This window comes from Staurois parvus, unplaced genomic scaffold (assembly GCF_062004578.1).
Source record: "Staurois parvus isolate SC_StPar_1 unplaced genomic scaffold, SC_StPar_1.0 ptg000159l, whole genome shotgun sequence".
NCBI lineage: Eukaryota > Metazoa > Chordata > Amphibia > Anura > Ranidae > Staurois > Staurois parvus.
In genome coordinates, this window is record NW_028317955.1 from 3,991,141 (window position 1) to 4,009,042 (window position 17,902).

Sequence of the window (17,902 nt, forward strand, 5' to 3'; positions counted from 1 at the left end):
ACTGAAAGAAAGCTGTTTGTGGGGAAAAAAAAGATGTAAATTTCATTTGGGTACCGCATTGCATGACCGCGCAATTGTCAGTTAAAGTAACACAACGACGTATCGTAATAACTGGCCTGGTCAGGAAAGGGGGTAATTGCTCTGGAGGACAAGTAGTTAAATATACTTTAAACTCTTGGCGTCGGTGCCTCCTCACCCTTTAAGGGGTTTGTGATGCTGGGGGGACAGTTAGGGTTGTGTGACCGGCATGATTGGCTGTCACAGTGGTCACATGATCAGAAAGCTCCAGATCGCAAGCCTTTTTCGGGACCTTTCCTTGAGGTGCCATAAATGTGCGAGGAGCTTGAAGGGTGTGTGCTCTCGACACATGTTTGTTTAAATTGGGTATGCAATTTGCACGCTCTCAGTGTCAAGGCCCAGTTGCCGAGAGGCGGCATATTTGTGTACCATTGGCGCCAAGGAGTTAAATTGGTTGTAAACCTCAGACATGAAATATGACCAACTCATACCCCTCTATAGTGTGTACTTGTCTCAATTATAAGCACTAATTGTCATCTCTGTCTGCTGCCTTGTTCCTCTGTCATCAGCCTGAGTCACTTTTGAAAAGTTTTCCTGACATCAAGAGGAAAATGGTGACAGGGAAGGGACCTCCAGCAGATTGACAGCCTCAGCTCTGCTCCTATGTGTTGTGTGAAAGGGGGTGTCTCTTCCCTCCAATCGGATCATAGAACTCTCCTCACTGATCTCTACAGAGTGTGATTTTTAGCTCCCCACCCCTTTTTTTCTGAACTCTCAGACAAGCTGTATACATTCAGCACTTTGAACGGATGTAGAGAAGAGAAACTACAGATAAACAGGTACAACTTATGTAGGAGGATTTTTTTAATCTCTGTGTATCACCTGAGGCCAGTCAGTTCAATGGGTTATATGTAAGGGTTTAGAACTGATTTAAATATGACCGATGATGAGGCTGTCTGTATGCAACCATTCCAGTTGCTCCTGTGTACTGAACTTCGGGATAAGCACATCTTATACAAGATTCAGGTCTATTTCATATTGTACCTTGAGGGCCAGTTCACACTACATGCGTTTCAGTTGCTTTTTTTTCTGCATCCAAAATGCACAGAAAGTAGGTTATATGGTTGTTAATGTCATCGTTCACATCAGTACTTGCAGTTCCGGGGCGTTTCGGGTGCAGAAAAAAAAAAGCAGAACAGGCTGCATTTTTCCTCACAGAACTGTACTGGAACACGGTAAAATGCATACAAAACGCACCGGAACGCACATGTCCCTATTTAAATTGAAGAAAAAGAGAGGGGAAACATTGAACTGGAAAGCATAAAAAACACACTGGCAGAAATGCATCCGGAACACATCTGGACCACGTTTCTCTGGTGTGAACTGGCACTTAATCTTGGTGTGCTTTGTGTATTTCTTCCAGATCTGTGCAGTAATCCAGTGTGAGACTCCTGTAATAAAGACCGCTCACTGCTGCTCTCATTCCTTGTGCAGGGTGACTGGCCTTGTCTCCGCCCAAGGGGTGGACTGACAACTCATGGGGCCCCCGGGCAATAGGGGATCATGGGGCCCCTGTGTCCTTGCCCAAACTCAAAAAAGCCTATGAAAAAGGTACCAGGTGCATCTTCATGGGGCCCCCTACTGACCCCGGGCCCTCGGGCAGTGCTCGAGTTTCCAAATGGTCAGTCCCCCTCCTGTAGCTTTCTGCAGTCAGCTCTGCTCTCTGCCCAAGCTATGTACAAAACTCTGATGACATCACAGCTACTTTTACAATGTAATATCTGGGTTTGCAAAGGCTTTTGGTGCCCAGAAGGTGGATTTATATTCTTTGGGGCTGTTGAGGAATATTTAAATAACGTTTTTTCCCAGAGTCCAGCTTTAAAGGTGAAGTATGGTAGGTTCCCCCATGATTAAAAAAATGAGGATGGCGATGTGGGACTGGATGTGCAGTGGAAGAGCAACAGGGAAGAAAAGGACAAGGCAGGATTCCCCCGGACTTGTGAGTGTGTTTGTCCTGGATAGCATGTAAGGGGGATATGGGGAATCATTTTCCTGGGCTTTGTAGGACATTCCTCTTTACATGGCATTACTAAATCCTCTTTGTCATAACAATACTGAACTATTTTAAGCCAATATTCCCTTTAAATCCTTTTTTATTGTAGATTTAAATGCCAGTCTCTGTAATTAAAGTCAACAACTGAATTTTCAACTACAGACGGCTTTAGTTCCATCATGCTGACAGCTGACGGGGATTTGGTGGTCACTTAAGCCATCTTCTGGTTGATTCTTGAAATGCAAAAGACTCTTCATTGAATATCCCAGCCCCCCTGAACCTGCGCATAGAGGTTGCCTTTATATTACATTAAAAGCCGAACGCCATCTTTCCTTTCATTGTAAATAATTGGATTGGGCCAAGCTGGCCCATACAAACAATCTCCCTTATAATTGCTGCAACCACTACCAACACCGTATAAACTGTATGCAGCATCAACGCTGAGTTCTGGCAGGGACAACATCGAGTTAGGCTGGGTGCTCCTCCTCCATTCACAAGAAGTCTTGTATTTTTATCAATGAATACAAGGCTTCCTCTTATTGGCTGAGGTGGATGAATAACATCACAGAATTTAAATGGCTGGGAAGCACTCAGCCCAATTCAATCTGTCAGCAGACAAAGTCCACAAATGAAGCACTATTATTTATTTCAGGTACTTATATAGCACCATCAATTTATGCAGCGCTTGACATATATATTGTACATTCACATCAGTCCCTAACCCTCAAGGGGTGTACAAGTGCGGACTGGCAACTCATGGGGCCCCTGGGCAATAGGGGATCATGGGGCCCCTGTGTCCTTGCCCAAACTCAAAAAAGCCTATGAAAAAGGTACCAGGGGCATCTCACTGGGCCCCCTACTGACCCTGGGCCCTAGGGCAGTGCCTGAGTTTCCAAATGGTCAGTCTGCCCCTGGGGGTGTACAATCTAAGGTCCCTAATGCACATTCATACATACACATACTAGGGCCAATTTACCTCCCAGCATGTCTTTGGAGTGTTTGAGGAAACCAGAACACCCAGTGGAAACCCACACAGGCACAGGGAGAACATACAAACTCCAGGCAGGTGGTGCCATGGTTGGGATTTGAACCAATGACCCTAGTACTGCCAGGCGGACGTGCTAACCATTTAGCCACTGTGCTGCCCATGCTACATACTGTATATAGCCACAAGCAATTAGTAAAGGAAATAGTTCTTGGCTCCAATTACCTATTTAAAGTGACAGAAAAAATGGAGTCAGCTGGGCTTTGGATTTAAAGCAGTAGTAAAGTTACATAAAGAAAAAGAAATCCTCCTGCGAGGTGACAGCATAATGTGCTAGTATGCACATTATGAAATACTTGCATTAAATGTATGGGGAGTGGGAGATGGAAAAAAAATGGCACTCCATACCCTTGTGAACATGGTTTTACAGGTACCACACCCCTAATGAGAATTGTATTGAATAAGACCCTAACGAAGAAAAACTAATGGGGCTTTGAAGGTACCAAACCATATAAATAAACATAAATTGTACAAAAAAATGTAATGACAGTTACTAAAATTGAATACCTTTTATTGGGTTAAAATAACACCAATAAAATGTGTTACATTTTACCAACATTACATTTTTGTACAATTTATGTTTATTTATATGGTTTATTACCTTCATAACCCTATTCGTTTTTCTTGGTTAGGGTCCTATTCAATACAATTATGAAATACCTTAAAACAAAGCCCTCCAGTGGTGTGCTGTCATCACTCACAGGGCTTCCATCTTCATCTGGTCTTTCTTCCAGGTTCGCTAGCTCCAGCAATTTGAATGGCCGAGCCGCGATGACGTCACTACCGTGCATGTACATGGGCCATTTGAATGGCCGAGCCGTGATAACGTCACTCCTGTGTATGTACATGGGCCATTTGAATGGCCGAGCTGTGATGATGTCACTCCCATGCATGTATATGGGCCATTTGAATGGCCAAGCCGCGATGACGTCACTCTTGTGTGGCCGAGCCGTGATAATGTCACTCCTGTGTATGCACATGGGCCATTTGAATGGCCGAGCTGGGATGATGTCACTCCCGTGCATGTATATGGGCCATTTGAATGGCTGAGCTGCGATGATGTTGTTCCCATGCATGTACATGGGCCATCTGAATGGCCGGACCGTGATGACGTCACTCCCGTGCATGTACATGGTCCATCTGAATGGCCGAGCCACGATGACGTCACTCCTGTGCATGTCCATGATCCATTTGAATGGCGGGCCGCGATGATGTCACTCCCATGCATGTACATGGTCCATTTGAATGGCTGAGCCGCGATGATGTCACTCCTGTGCATGTACATGGGAGTCACAACCATGGCATAGAACTCTGAGTTTGCTGTCCCTTTAGAGTGCAGGAGCCGGGCTGCAGAAATAGTGAACACCTCCTAAACCGTGCACATATGTTTAGGAGATATTCCTTGTACCTACTGGTAAGCTTTATTATAAGTCTGCATGTAGGTACAACCAGCGGTGTTTACTACCGATTTCATATGTATCTCTATAGCATTTTTCTCCCTGAGGACTCTAAGCTATTAGATGCACTTCAATGGACCATTTAATCAATCAGCGTGTCTTTGGAGTGTAGAAGAGAACCAAAGTACCCGCAGGAAACCCACACAAGCAGAGGGGTAGCATGCAAACACAGCAAACTGTGCTATGAACAGAGGGGATTCTCGTCTCAGGAAATGAATCAGTAATGTAAACAAAGTAATTGGGAGCAGATGAACTACTGCAACCAGCATATAACATTCATTATAACTATATAGCTGAACCCCAGTATGGAAATAATACAAGCTTTATAAAAGGAGAAGGCCTGGACTGGGACAAAAAGTAGGCCCGGCATTTCAGAATGAGCAGCCAATTTTCTAGGGGGGAAGGGAGGGGTGTTTGCGTGGGGTGGTTGTTGACAGGATACTCACAGAGTCGGCCCTCCGCACTGTAATGTAAAGCGGCATTGTGATATGAAGGTGAATGCACTGTAAAGGGGCATGTAATGATTACAGTCCCCTTTTACAGCACAGTCCCCTTTATATCACAGTGCCCCCTTACATCACAGTGCCCCTAGCAATCACAGCCCCCATTACAGTGCCCCTTGCAGTCATGTCCCCCTTTTCTCTCTAATCACAGTGCCCCCTTTTCCTCCCTGCCTCCCCTGAACAATCCTACCTTTGGCAGGGCAGAGGCAAGATTCAGCCTGTGTGTCCTCTCCAGAGTCTCCTGTACCGCAGAGGATGTCATCCTATCAGCAGGGCAGGGGGCAGGAGGAGCTACAGATCTGCATCATATTAACATTGCCGGTGTTATCAACAGGCTGCGGCCTGGTGGTTGGGGAGCCCTATATTTACCAGTCTAGGTCTGGTCACTACTTCCTCTTCACCACCTCTTCTATGCCAATGCAATGTCCAAAAGGATCCGACTGCAATCCCCACTCACTCTCCTGCAGTTTTGATCTCCCCTCTCCTCCAGCCAGGATCTCCGCTCCTCCAGCACTCACAGCCATGATATCCACCAAACACCCACTTCATCACCACCGGCTTCACTGCTCCAGCCCTGCCACTCACTGCTCCAGCACCTCCATCCTGACTGCTCCAGCACCTCTGGCCCTGCCGTTCACTGCTCCAGCCCAGCCACTGACCGCTCCAGCACCTCCTTCTTGACTGCTCCAGCACCTCTGGCCCTGCCGCTCGCTGCTCCAGCCCTGCCACTTACTGCCCCAATACTTCCATCCTGACTGCTCCAGCACCTCTGGCCCTGCCGCTCGCTGCTCCAGCCCTGCCACTCACCGCTCCAGCACCTCCTTCCTGACTGCTCCAGCACCTCTGGCCCTGCCGCTCGCTGCTCCAGCCCTGCCACTCACCACAACAGCACCTCCGGGCTCACTGCTCTGCACTCACAGTCCAGGCCTGATAGGAAGAGATTAATACCAGTACCTACATCCAATGTACAAACAGATATTATCAGCAAAGGGCCCAACATGACTCCTGGTGGACTTGTGTATATATAGTTATTTATGGCAATACCATTCTAGATGGATGTTGCAGTACAGTCCCATTGCAGGGGCATTAATGGCTCTAGTCATTACCCAACAAGTCTGGAACGCAGTCATATACAGTATGCACTATGCATATGAGATAGTAATATCACAGAGATACCATTATTGTCTCTTCTGATCTGGTATCAGTAGCATGGTCAAGACATATGGTTTAGGCCTTCTCTTTACTTCCTCCTTTCCGGATCTTTAAGACTATATAACACCTCTCTGTCTTCTGTGCCACATAATAGAGTCTAGGAGGTGTTTTGTAGTTCACATACTTAAAATAGGCAGGACAGATTACATTGTCAGATATAAAACTGCACAGGACAAAGGCCAGTGTAGCACTACCCCCTTAGGAGTTGGTGAGTTTTGGATTCCCCTGTAGCCCTGCACAACACACATTTTCCTCCACACTCTCACTCTGGAGACAGCAAACAGTCATTGAGCTTGTTTTTGTGATTCCATTAAGGAGTATTTTACTTGGATGGGGTTGAGGGATGCTCAAGGACCTGTGAACATGAGACAAATCTCCTTAGTAACTGTATACAAGTCCATAGACAAACAGTCTCTCTTTGAAGAACTCTCCAGCACTTCTGGTGTACCTCCACAGACTGCAGATGAATCCTCCTTTTCACCCAGCTGCCAGAGGAAATCCCTGGGCAAGGGGACCCAGAAACTGCCACTTGGTAAAGCAGCCCTGTAGCAATTGTATGTACAGAGATGGATGCGAACCTCCATTTTGCCAAAGGCCTTCCATCTTGTATCACTTCTACTCCAAATCAGCTTCCCCCCTCCCTCTCTGTTGAGTGACACGTGGTCCCTGTGTGCTGGGTTCAGAAGTGCACAGGCAATCGGGCACAGCGGGACAGCTTCATGGTTATAAATCCCAAATTAGCTGGTGCCCGGGTGTCTGTTAGCTTGTCAATCTGAGATAATCGTAAAGCCATAAACCAATCCTTCACTGGGCTTCAAACGCATTCCTAGGTAGCCGTAAAACAGGCCTCACATTTAAAACCCACTTTTCCCTATAATTTCATATGTTAAGGTAGGAAATAATTACATAAAAATAAAGCACATATTCGGATAGCTCAGCTTAATGCGAGTCGTCTGATATCTTACACCCTTGGATTACGTATACCCGAGAGCAGAAAACGATATCTCCTTAACCGTCCCAAGCAGATATGTCGTAACTGGTATCTGGACGTTCAGAATGTCATTCTGCAGATTATCCTACCCATGGATAGAATGTTACATGTACCTAGGGAAGGTTATTGACCCTAGTATAACTTGTGAGGGATTTTGGTTCTAGCCTGAGTCCCCCACCTTCAACACCCCTCCCCAAATGAGGCGATTGGTTCTCTGCTGTAAGGAGACACCCTGCTGGAGGCCTACAAAATAGGTTGTCAGGCCTGAGGGAAAAGAAGTTTAAGAATTCTCCCTTTTAACATCGGAACTAACTTGGGAGACGGTTCCCTTTTGCTCTGAAACTTGATCTGCTTAACCCTGGACTTTTGGCAAGTACTCTACCTCTCTAAACTTATTTCTGTTATCTCTTTGCTGTGTTATTGCTCTCTGTATTTATATATATATATTGGCTACATCTTTTTTTGTAAATATTTTTAATGCACCATTATGACCTTTTTAGTAATAAATCATATTTTCTGAAAAGTGTTGAACTGTTTCTAAAGCTCTTTAATGCAAACTAAGAACCCCTGTCTCTGAAGAGCGCTACTGTGTATTTTAAACCTCTATATACCTCTGCCTGCGGTGACAGTGGTATACAGACGATTATTCAAACATCATAGTGTTATTGCTAATATTGGCGAGTTTCCTCCTTTTCTCTACAAAAAGGCGGTGGTGGCAGTGTGAAGGGTTAATTGCGTGACCCAGTAACAATTACTCTCAGGCTGCAGGTACATAGATTGTGGTCCATTAGCTGGAAAATCTTTGTGCAGGGTGCAGCTGAGCGTGGCATTGTTACGCACGTGACAGCGCGGTTTTAGATTGGCTAGTCCTTCAGTCACAAGTTGGTAAGAAGGGCTGGGGGTCTGACGCCGCGATCGTCACAAGCCCCAGATGAGGAGCTAGTTGGGTTTGCCACCTGACTGCCCTCTCCCCTTATCTGGCCCAGGGGGTGCAGAACTACTCACTCAGTCCTCTCCTGTATGCTTGTGGGTTGGTGGCTGCCTTCATGGCTTGGCCTAGTAGCTGGGCTTGCTCCTTCCATGCTTCCCAGGCTGTCCTCTTTCAGGGGACAGTTGAAGCTGAGAGATCCTCCTTCCCAGCTCCTGCCTGCAGGTAGGCCTCTCTCTGGGACCCCTCCCAGGCTCCACGTCCCAGCCTTTTCACATCATCTTCCACCCAACACTGACCTACTCCCCCCAGGCTCTCTCATACCTAAGGGCTGACCTGAACCCATACCAAGCCTCCTGCTTGGGGATTGGTCAGAATCCCCTGAGTATGCAGTTCAGCCCCTCCTCACCCCCACCCACTGCCTTCTAGAAAATTCTCAAATGTCTAGAGCAAGAAGAGGTATCATGGAACTGACCTGCAGAGCCCTCAGCCCTGACCCCAAGTTGCCTGACTTATCATCCCAGACTGACTCATACCAGGCTGCTATCCAGCCTCTAACTAAAAAAACCTAGCTATCTCCCCCTAACTAACTAATGGGGTGCTACACCAGTTTCACATTTCTAGCAGGATCGATATGTTTTTTTTTCTTGCACTTCATGAGCAGATATAACACCACACGGTGAAGACAAAGAACTGGGCAGAATAGATCCACTAGACAGCAGGAAAGGAATCACAGCTCCACCAAAGAAAACCACCACTCCTCCACTGCACATCAACGATATGTAGGAGAAAATGCTCCCCACAAGGGATCAAGAAAAATTGCCCATAGTGAAGTATAGTTGAAACTGGTTTATTGGGATAAAACAGGATGCATCCAGTAAAAAGGCAAAGTGAAATGGCACACGGCTAGCACACATAAAAGCTAGCATATAAAACGAACAGGACTAACCGTCCTGTCAGATGTAGTGGCCGCCGGAGCTCCACAATGCTCCGACGCCGTGACGTCAAGGCGTGCGCAGGCTCCTCCTTACGCGTTACGTGCCAAGCACATCTTCAGAGAAAGAAGCGGTGTACTCCGCGACGTGCAGGTCGGAGCTAAATAGACCGAAAGGCGCATGCGCGATAGCCAGGCGCCATTTTGTCATAGCTCAAAAAAGTCTGCATGTCCGTCATAGATTATCAGAAGGACAGCAGACAATACATCAATAAGGATCAAGCAGAAAATCTCCATACAAAAAGATCATACATAATGGAGAAATGTTACTGAAAACTAAAACTTAAAGATATGCATAACTATAAACATGGACCATATCATAATTAATTAAAAAACAAGCTAGATCAAAAAGCGCATGCGCGATAGCCAGGCGCCATTCTACCATAGCTCAAACAGAGTCTGCATGTTCGTCATGAATTATCAGAAGAGCAGCAGACAATACCTCAGTTAGGGATCGAGCAAATCTCTCCATACCAAAAAAGGTCATACATAATGGAGAAAGATTACTCAAATCTAAACATTAGAGATATGAGTGACTATAAATATTAAAAAACTGCCAAAATAAAATAAGTCAATAAATACATATATATAATCATGATCATATGATAATAATAAAGGCACCATATAACAAAAAATATCGCAAAAACATAACTCAAAAATACACGGATATATATAAAAAAAAATAGTCTTATACATAAAAATACACAAAAAAGTGCGGGAAACTGTTATTTTCAGCTATTGTCTATAAAACAATTTACGTCAAGTTCGACGTTAAGGCCCCGTGGATGTAAAGTTTCCAATTGACAAATATATCTAGTTTCTAACTGTGAAACAGCCAGAATTTTATAAGTGCCTCTCCAATGTGGAACAATAGTATCAATTCCAGTAAATCTCAAAAGGGAGGGATCTCTCCCATGATGGCGTCTGAAATGTAGTGAGAGAGAATGATCTTTAAAACCCTTCCTAATATTATTTATATGCTCCCTGAGCCGATCACGTAACCTTCTTGTGGTACGGCCCACGTATTGCTTAGAGCAGGGACATTCGAGAAGATAGACTACGTGCTTGCTATTACAGCATATGAACTTGTCTATATTATATATGTTGTTATTAGAACTGGAACGGAAAGTAGTAATTTTCCTTTTTCTGATACCATCTACTCTACAAGCTATGCATTTGTTACACAGGTAGAAACCTTTGTAATTGAATAAAGAAAAAGGCTTAGCAGGGGGATTAATCACATTGGGAGATATAATATCTCTCAAAGTGGAGGGTTTACGAAAAATAACCTCTGGTGAGTCAGGCAAAATTTTGTTTAATATGGGATCAGCCCTCAAAATTTGCCAATTCTTTTTAATAATATGGCGAATAGATCTATGCTGAATTGAAAAGGTAGTGATGAAAGGGCAAATTAAATTCTTAGTTGGTTTGGAATCTAATTTAAGGAGTTGTTCCCTTCCCATATTAGCAATTATAGTAATGGTGTCATCAAGCGTAGAGGTATTATAGCCTTTTTCAATAAATCTCTCCTTCAAGATGGAGGCTTGTGTTTGGTAATCAACTAGATCAGTACAATTCCTTCTAATCCTCTGAAACTGACTTTTGGGGATGTTAGAAAGCCAGTTTGGATGATGGCAACTATCCAGAGGAATGTAACTGTTACGATCGGAAGGTTTAAAGTAAGACTTAGTAACAATCTTACCACCAATGTTCATAAGAACTAAATCGAGATAATTAATTTCCACCATACTATAAGTATACGTGAAATTAATACTACTGGTGTTGTAATTAAGCGTACCAAAAAAATGAATGAGAGATTGCTCACTCCCATTCCATAACAGCAGTACGTCATCAATGTACCTTTTGTAGAAGGATAATTCAGGCCACTCCCTAGCATAAATAATCTCCTCCCAGTATGACATGAAGAGGTTGGCAAGGCTGGGGGCAAACTTAGCCCCCATAGCCACACCCTTAATCTGCAGATAAAAGTTGCCATCAAACCACATATAATTCTTTTTCATCGCAAAATCCAGTAGTTCAAGAATAAAACACATATGAGGTGCAGATAAGGAACTATGATGTTTTAAATAATAATCAGCTGCCCGCAAGCCTTCTTGATGGCTTATACTACTATATAGGGCTTCCACATCCGCAGTAACCAAGTAGGTAGTGGGGTTAGTAGTAATATCTTGTATAGTGTTCAATACTTGCTTGGTATCCTTTAAATAGGATGGTGTAAGGGTGACCAATGGCTGAAGATAGTAATCTATATAAGCTCCAATCTTGGAGCAAAGGGAATTAATCCCACTTACAATTGGCCTACCCGGAGGGTTCAAAGCATCCTTATGCACCTTAGGCAGAATGTACATAATAGGTAATCTAGGTGCTTTCGGACACAAAAAAACTTTTTCTTTCTGGTTAATTAGCTTTTTATCAAATCCAGAACTGATAATACTCTTTAGAGACTTTTTATATTTCAAAATGGGATTATTTTTCAAAGGCAGATAAGTAGTAGTGTCATTCAGAATTTTATAAACCTCGTCAACATAATATTGCTTATCCAAAATCACTACACCTCCACCTTTATCCGCCGGGCGAATAACCAAATCATTCTTCTCAAGAAGAGAGCTCATAGCAATTTTGGTAGAGTGGTCAGTATAATATTTTCTAACAGGAAGACTGTTTAGATCCCTTAAAACCTGTTCTCTAAAAAGACCCACCGCAGAATTAGCTTGAGGAGGTGGATTAAAGGTGGAGGCATTGCTCAAATTGGAATAACTATGTTTAGTAGGCTCCCTACTGATGGGGTTAGTAAGAAAATACCTCTTAATGGATAACTTTCTTGAAAACTTATGGACATCTATAAAAGCCTCAAACTTATTAAGATGTCTTGTAGGAGCAAATTTGAGGCCTTTATCTAGTAGTTTAATCTCATCAGCAGTAAGATCAATTTTACTGAGATTAAAAATTCCATTACCCTTTAAAACTTACTCTTTTTGGGGGTGTCCATGCGTTCTCCTTCCTCCTCTCTTACCTCTAAATTTTTGTTTCTTTTTTTCCCCTGACCTGTCCCTAAAAAATGAGCAGGCTGACAGGACGGTTAGTCCTGTTAGTTTTATATGCTAGCTTTTATGTGTGCTAGCCGTGTGCCATTTCACTTTGCCTTTTTACTGGATGCATCCTGTTTTATCCCAATAAACCAGTTTCAACTATACTTCACTATGGGCAATTTTTCTTGATCCCTTGTGGGGAGCATTTTCTCCTAGATATCGTTGATGTGCAGTGGAGGAATGGTGGTTTTCTTTGGTGGAGCTGTGATTCCTTTCCTGCTGTCTAGTGGATCTATTCTGCCCAGTTCTTTGTCTTCACCGTGTGGATCTTCATTGATCAAGGGAACACATCTACCCTCTCCATGCTGATGACGACCATCTGAACTCCATCTTTGCTACTTTGCACTATTTATGTGCACTTCTGGTCAGTGTGCATTGTTACCCGAGGTCACCTTTATTGGGACTTTTTTTATATATATTTTTATGTCGCATTTATATTTTTAGCACTGCACTTTATATTGTATTTTCATGTGAGGATTTTTTTTTGGTTATCCTGTGTGTTTCAGCTGCTTGTCCATTTAAAGCGCTCACTTTTTTGCTCTCTGTTCCATAGATATAACACCACGTTTTAAATAGTATGATAAAAAAAACAAAAGGAAGCAAATCAGTTTCTTTCTAGGGTTTGCGTACCCCTAAAGAGTCATAATAGGTTAAGGCTGTGTCTGCACTTGTGTGATGTGTAATGCATTAAAGTGCATTGCTTTGGGGCAGCCTTTTCATTTGGAATGTACAACCAATGCAGACAATCATGGCAAAAACTGGATCTGACCCTTATTCAGAATGCAGTCACAGCACAACAGTGTGACTCTGACCTTAGTGAGACCTAAATAGCAAAAATAGTTCTACTAACTAATTTGCACACATTTACTGGTTTTATAAAATCCTCTGAATCAGGACCAGTGTCTAAGACTAATAAAACAAATAATCCTGTTTCTGAAGAAAAAATCATTGGACAGTTAAAATTATGATTTAATAATTATAAGTACATGACTGAAATTAGAGATGAGCGAATCGAAGTAGGCGAAGTGGAATTCGTTTCGAATATTAGGAAAATTTCGATTCGCGTCGAATCCGAAAATAAGCAGACTTCGGATGCGCGAATCGAAATTTTTCCTAAAATGGCGGCGACATGTGCGGCGACGGAGCGGGGATGTCTGGGAAGGCGCGCAGACAAGGCGCGCTGACCCATAATGCATTCATTCATGACATGTGATCGCATTAGCCAATCAGCAGCCAGCCAGCCAGCACAGTGTAATGGTCGAGCTATAAATGGCGGCCATTTTAGAATTCTCCATTTGCCTCCAGTCATTCAACAGAGGCAGACCTGGCTGTATTCAGGGAGAGAGTTAGGGCCACAGAATCGTTACTTAGGGCCACAGAATCGTTACTTAGGGCCACAGAATCGTTACTTAGGGCCACAGAATCGTTACTTAGGGCCACAGAATCGTTACTGAGGGCCACAGAACCGTTACTTAGGGCCACAGAATCGTTACTTAGGGCCACAGAATCGTTACTTAGGGCCACAGAATCGTTACTTAGGGCCACAGAATCGTTACTTAGGGCCACAGAATCGTTACTGAGGGCCACAGAATCGTTACTGAGGGCCACAGAACCGTTACTTAGGGCCACACACAGAATTGTTACTTAGGGACAGACACAGATTTGTTACTTAGGGCCACAGAATCCTTACTTAGGGCCACAGAATCCTTACTTAGGGCCACAGAATCCTTACTTAGGGCCACAGAAACGTTACTTAGGGCCCGGAAACGTTACTTAGGGCCACAGAAACGTTACTTAGGGCCACAGAAACGTTACTTAGGGCCACAGAAACGTTACTTAGGGCCACAGAAACGTTACTTAGGGCCACAGAAACGTTACTTAAGGCCACAGAATTGTTACTTAGGGACAGGCACAGAATTGTTATTGAGGGCCACAGAATTGTTAGTTAGGGCCACAGAATTGTTAGTTAGGGCCACAGAATTGTTAGTTAGGGCCACAGAATTGTTAGTTAGGGCCACAGAATTGTTAGTTAGGGCCACAGAATCGTTACTTAGGGCCACAGAATCGTTACTGAGGGCCACAGAATCGTTACTGAGGGCCACAGAATCGTTACTGAGGGCCACAGAATCGTTACTGAGGGCCACAGAATCGTTACTGAGGGCCACAGAATCGTTACTGAGGGCCACAGAATCGTTACTGAGGGCCACAGAATCGTTACTGAGGGCCACAGAATCGTTACTGAGGGCCACAGAACCGTTACTTAGGGCCACATAATCGTTACTTAGGGCCACAGAAACGTTACTTAGGGCCACAGAAACGTTACTTAGGGCCAGACACAGAATTGTTACTGAGGGACACAGAATTGTTACTGAGGGACACAGAATTGTTACTGAGGGACACAGAATTGTTACTGAGGGACACAGAATTGTTACTGAGGGACACAGAATTGTTACTGAGGGACACAGAATTGTTACTGAGGGACACAGAATTGTTACTCAGGGACACAGAAACGTTACTCAGGGACACAGAATCGTTGAATTAAAGAGTATGTCAGACAACATGCAGAGGAGTGGCAGAGGAGGCAATGTTTTAGGAGCGAGCAGACGTGGCAGCAGAGGAAGGGGTCGAGGCAGCACTATTCGCAGCCAGAGGCCAGTGCTCCCGGTGTCATCCAGTACAGTGAGGAAGAGCTAACAGAGGGCGGTCAGGAACGGGGGGAGACATCCGCCTCTTCAGCAGCCAGGCGAAGAAGTAGTGGCGAGGAGAGTGGCTCGGTAGCCGGTCTAGAGACAGGTCTGTCTCCTGACCCACACGCAGCCGAGGGGGCTAGTAGTGAGGCGGAGACCCTAATTGATGATGATGAGGCTGATCGCACTTGGCAGCCTCGTCGTCATCAGGCTATTGCTTCCGCATCATCAGGAGAAGAGGGTGGCAGCTTGGCAGCGAGCAAAACAGTCGGTGGGTTGTCTCCATCGCCACACTCTGCCATGTGCCACTTTCAGGTCTCCTCACACACTGCTGGTGTGTTCAATTTTTTGACATAGGGTGCTGGCAGATTACGGGCCTCCCATAGCTGCTGCCAGGCCCCTAATCTGCCATGGGCCCCTATACCGCCTCCTCATGCTGCTGCCAGGTCCAGAGTCTCTCATGAGTCCCTGTACGGCCTCCCATTGCTGCTGTCTCCATCGCCACACTCTGCCATGTGCCACTTTCAGGTCTCCTCACACACTGCTAGTGTGTTCCATTTTTTGTCATAGGGTACTGGCAGATTACGGGCCTCCCATAGCTGCTGCCAGGCCCCTAATCTGCCATGGGCCCCTGTACCGCCTCCTCATGCTGCTGCCAGGTCCACAGTGTCTCATGCCATGTGACACTTTCAGGTCTCCTCACACTGCTGGTGTGTTCAATTTTTTGTCATAGGGTGCTGGCAGATTACGGGCCTCCCATAGCTGCTGCCAGGCCCCTAATCTGCCATGGGCCCCTATACCGCCTCCTCATGCTGCTGCGAAGTCCAGAGTCTCTCATGGGTCCCTGTACGGCCTCCCATTGCTGCTGTCTCCATCGCCACACTCTGCCATGTGCCACTTTCAGGTCTCCTCACACTGCTGGTGTGTTCCATTTTTTGTCATAGGGTGCTGGCAGATTACGGGCCTCCCATAGCTGCTGTCAGGCCCCTAATCTGCCATGGGCCCCTGTACCGCCTCCTCATGCTGCTGCCAGGTCCACAGTGTCTCATGCCATGTGCCACTTTCAGGTCTCCTCACACTGCTGGTGTGTTCCAGTTTTTGTCATAGGGTGCTGGCAGATTACGGGCCTCCCATAGCTGCTGCCAGGCCCCTAATCTGCCATGGGCCCCTATACCGCCTCCTCATGCTGCTGCCAGGTCCAGAGTCTCTCATGGGTCCCTGTACGGCCTCCCATTGCTGCTGTCTCCATCGCCACACTCTGCCATGTGCCACTTTCAGGTCTCCTCACACTGCTGGTGTGTTACATTTTTTGTCATAGGGTGCTGGCAGATTACGGGCCTCCCATAGCTGCTGCCAGGCCCCTAATCTGCCATGGGCCCCTGTACCGCCTCCTCATGCTGCTGCCAGGTCCACAGTGTCTCATGCCATGTGCCACTTTCAGGTCTCCTCACACTGCTGGTGTGTTCCATTTTTTGTCATAGGGTGCTGGCAGATTACGGGCCTCCCATAGCTGCTGCCAGGCCCCTAATCTGCCATGGGCCCCTATACCACCTCCTCATGCTGCTGCCAGGTCCAGAGTCTCTCATGGGTCCCTGTACGGCCTCCCATTGCTGCTGTCTCCATCGCCACACTCTGCCATGTGCCACTTTCAGGTCTCCTCACACACTGCTGGTGTGTTCCATTTTTTGTCATAGGGTGCTGGCAGATTACGGGCCTCCCATTGCTGCTGCCAGGCCCGTAATCTGCCATGGACCCCCGTACCGACTCCTCATGCTGCTGCCAGGCCCGTAATCTGTCATGGGCCCCTGTTGTCGCTTGTTGGCATATTCCGCTCGTTCAGATGCTCCTTCTCCTGCTACTCCTCTTCACGGATTCCGTCAGCAGTCTTTCTTGGAATCCGTTTCCAAGAGACAACAGTTTGCGAGCACGCACCCAATGGTGCAGAAGCTGAACGTCCTCCTGTCCAAGTTGCTGCTGCCAGGCTCGTAATCTGTCATGCGCCCCTGTACCGCCTCCTCATGCTGCTGCCAGGTCCAGAGTGTGTCATGGGTCCCTGTACGGCCTCCCATTGCTGCTGTCTCCATCGCCACACTCTGCCATGTGCCACTTTCAGGTCTCCTCACACTGCTGGTGGTTTCCATTTTTGTCATAGGGTGCTGTATGGCCTCCCATTGCTGCTGCCTCCACCGCCACACTGTGGCTCCACACTCTGGTTTTGGCCCCATGACTGCCCAAATGAGTGAAGTGTGCGGTGATTCTAAGATCGACGGCACTCATCTGCATGTCATACTGACTGTCAGTATTATTTCTCTTCCCCAGCAGACTCCAAGGGCATTTAAATTAAAGGTACAGTGTTCTGCACTAATATAAAGGCTCTCTGAAGCCTAGAAACACCCTTTTATAAGTTAAATTCGCAGCGAATATATTCGACTCGAATCAAAATTTTTCCACGAATTCGCCGAATCAGTCGAATCGAATTTTTGAATACTTCGCTCATCTCTAACTGAAATAATAAAATGCATATTAAGAAATATTTATAAATAATTAATAATATGTGAATTTGGTCACAAGTACGAATAAGCCCTTGCTGAAAAAGCCATATATTTTTTATAACAACAGTTATTATTTCCATTAAATTTATTATATTTCTACTTTCCTCCAGATACAGAATCCTGTCATCTTGCAAGTGCATGGGGTTGACAATACGTAGGTGCCTCTTCTGCATCTCTGTGGCCTCATGCCCATCCTGGTTATTACTTGAAGGAGCATTGGCTCCCCTATAAAGGGGGTCCCCTGTTATTGATGTGAGCTCCTAGTAAATGCACATACTGCCTACACCCCTATTTCGTTGTATAGTTCCAGTTTTACTGAGACACAGATGAGGACACGTTCCCCATGGTATAT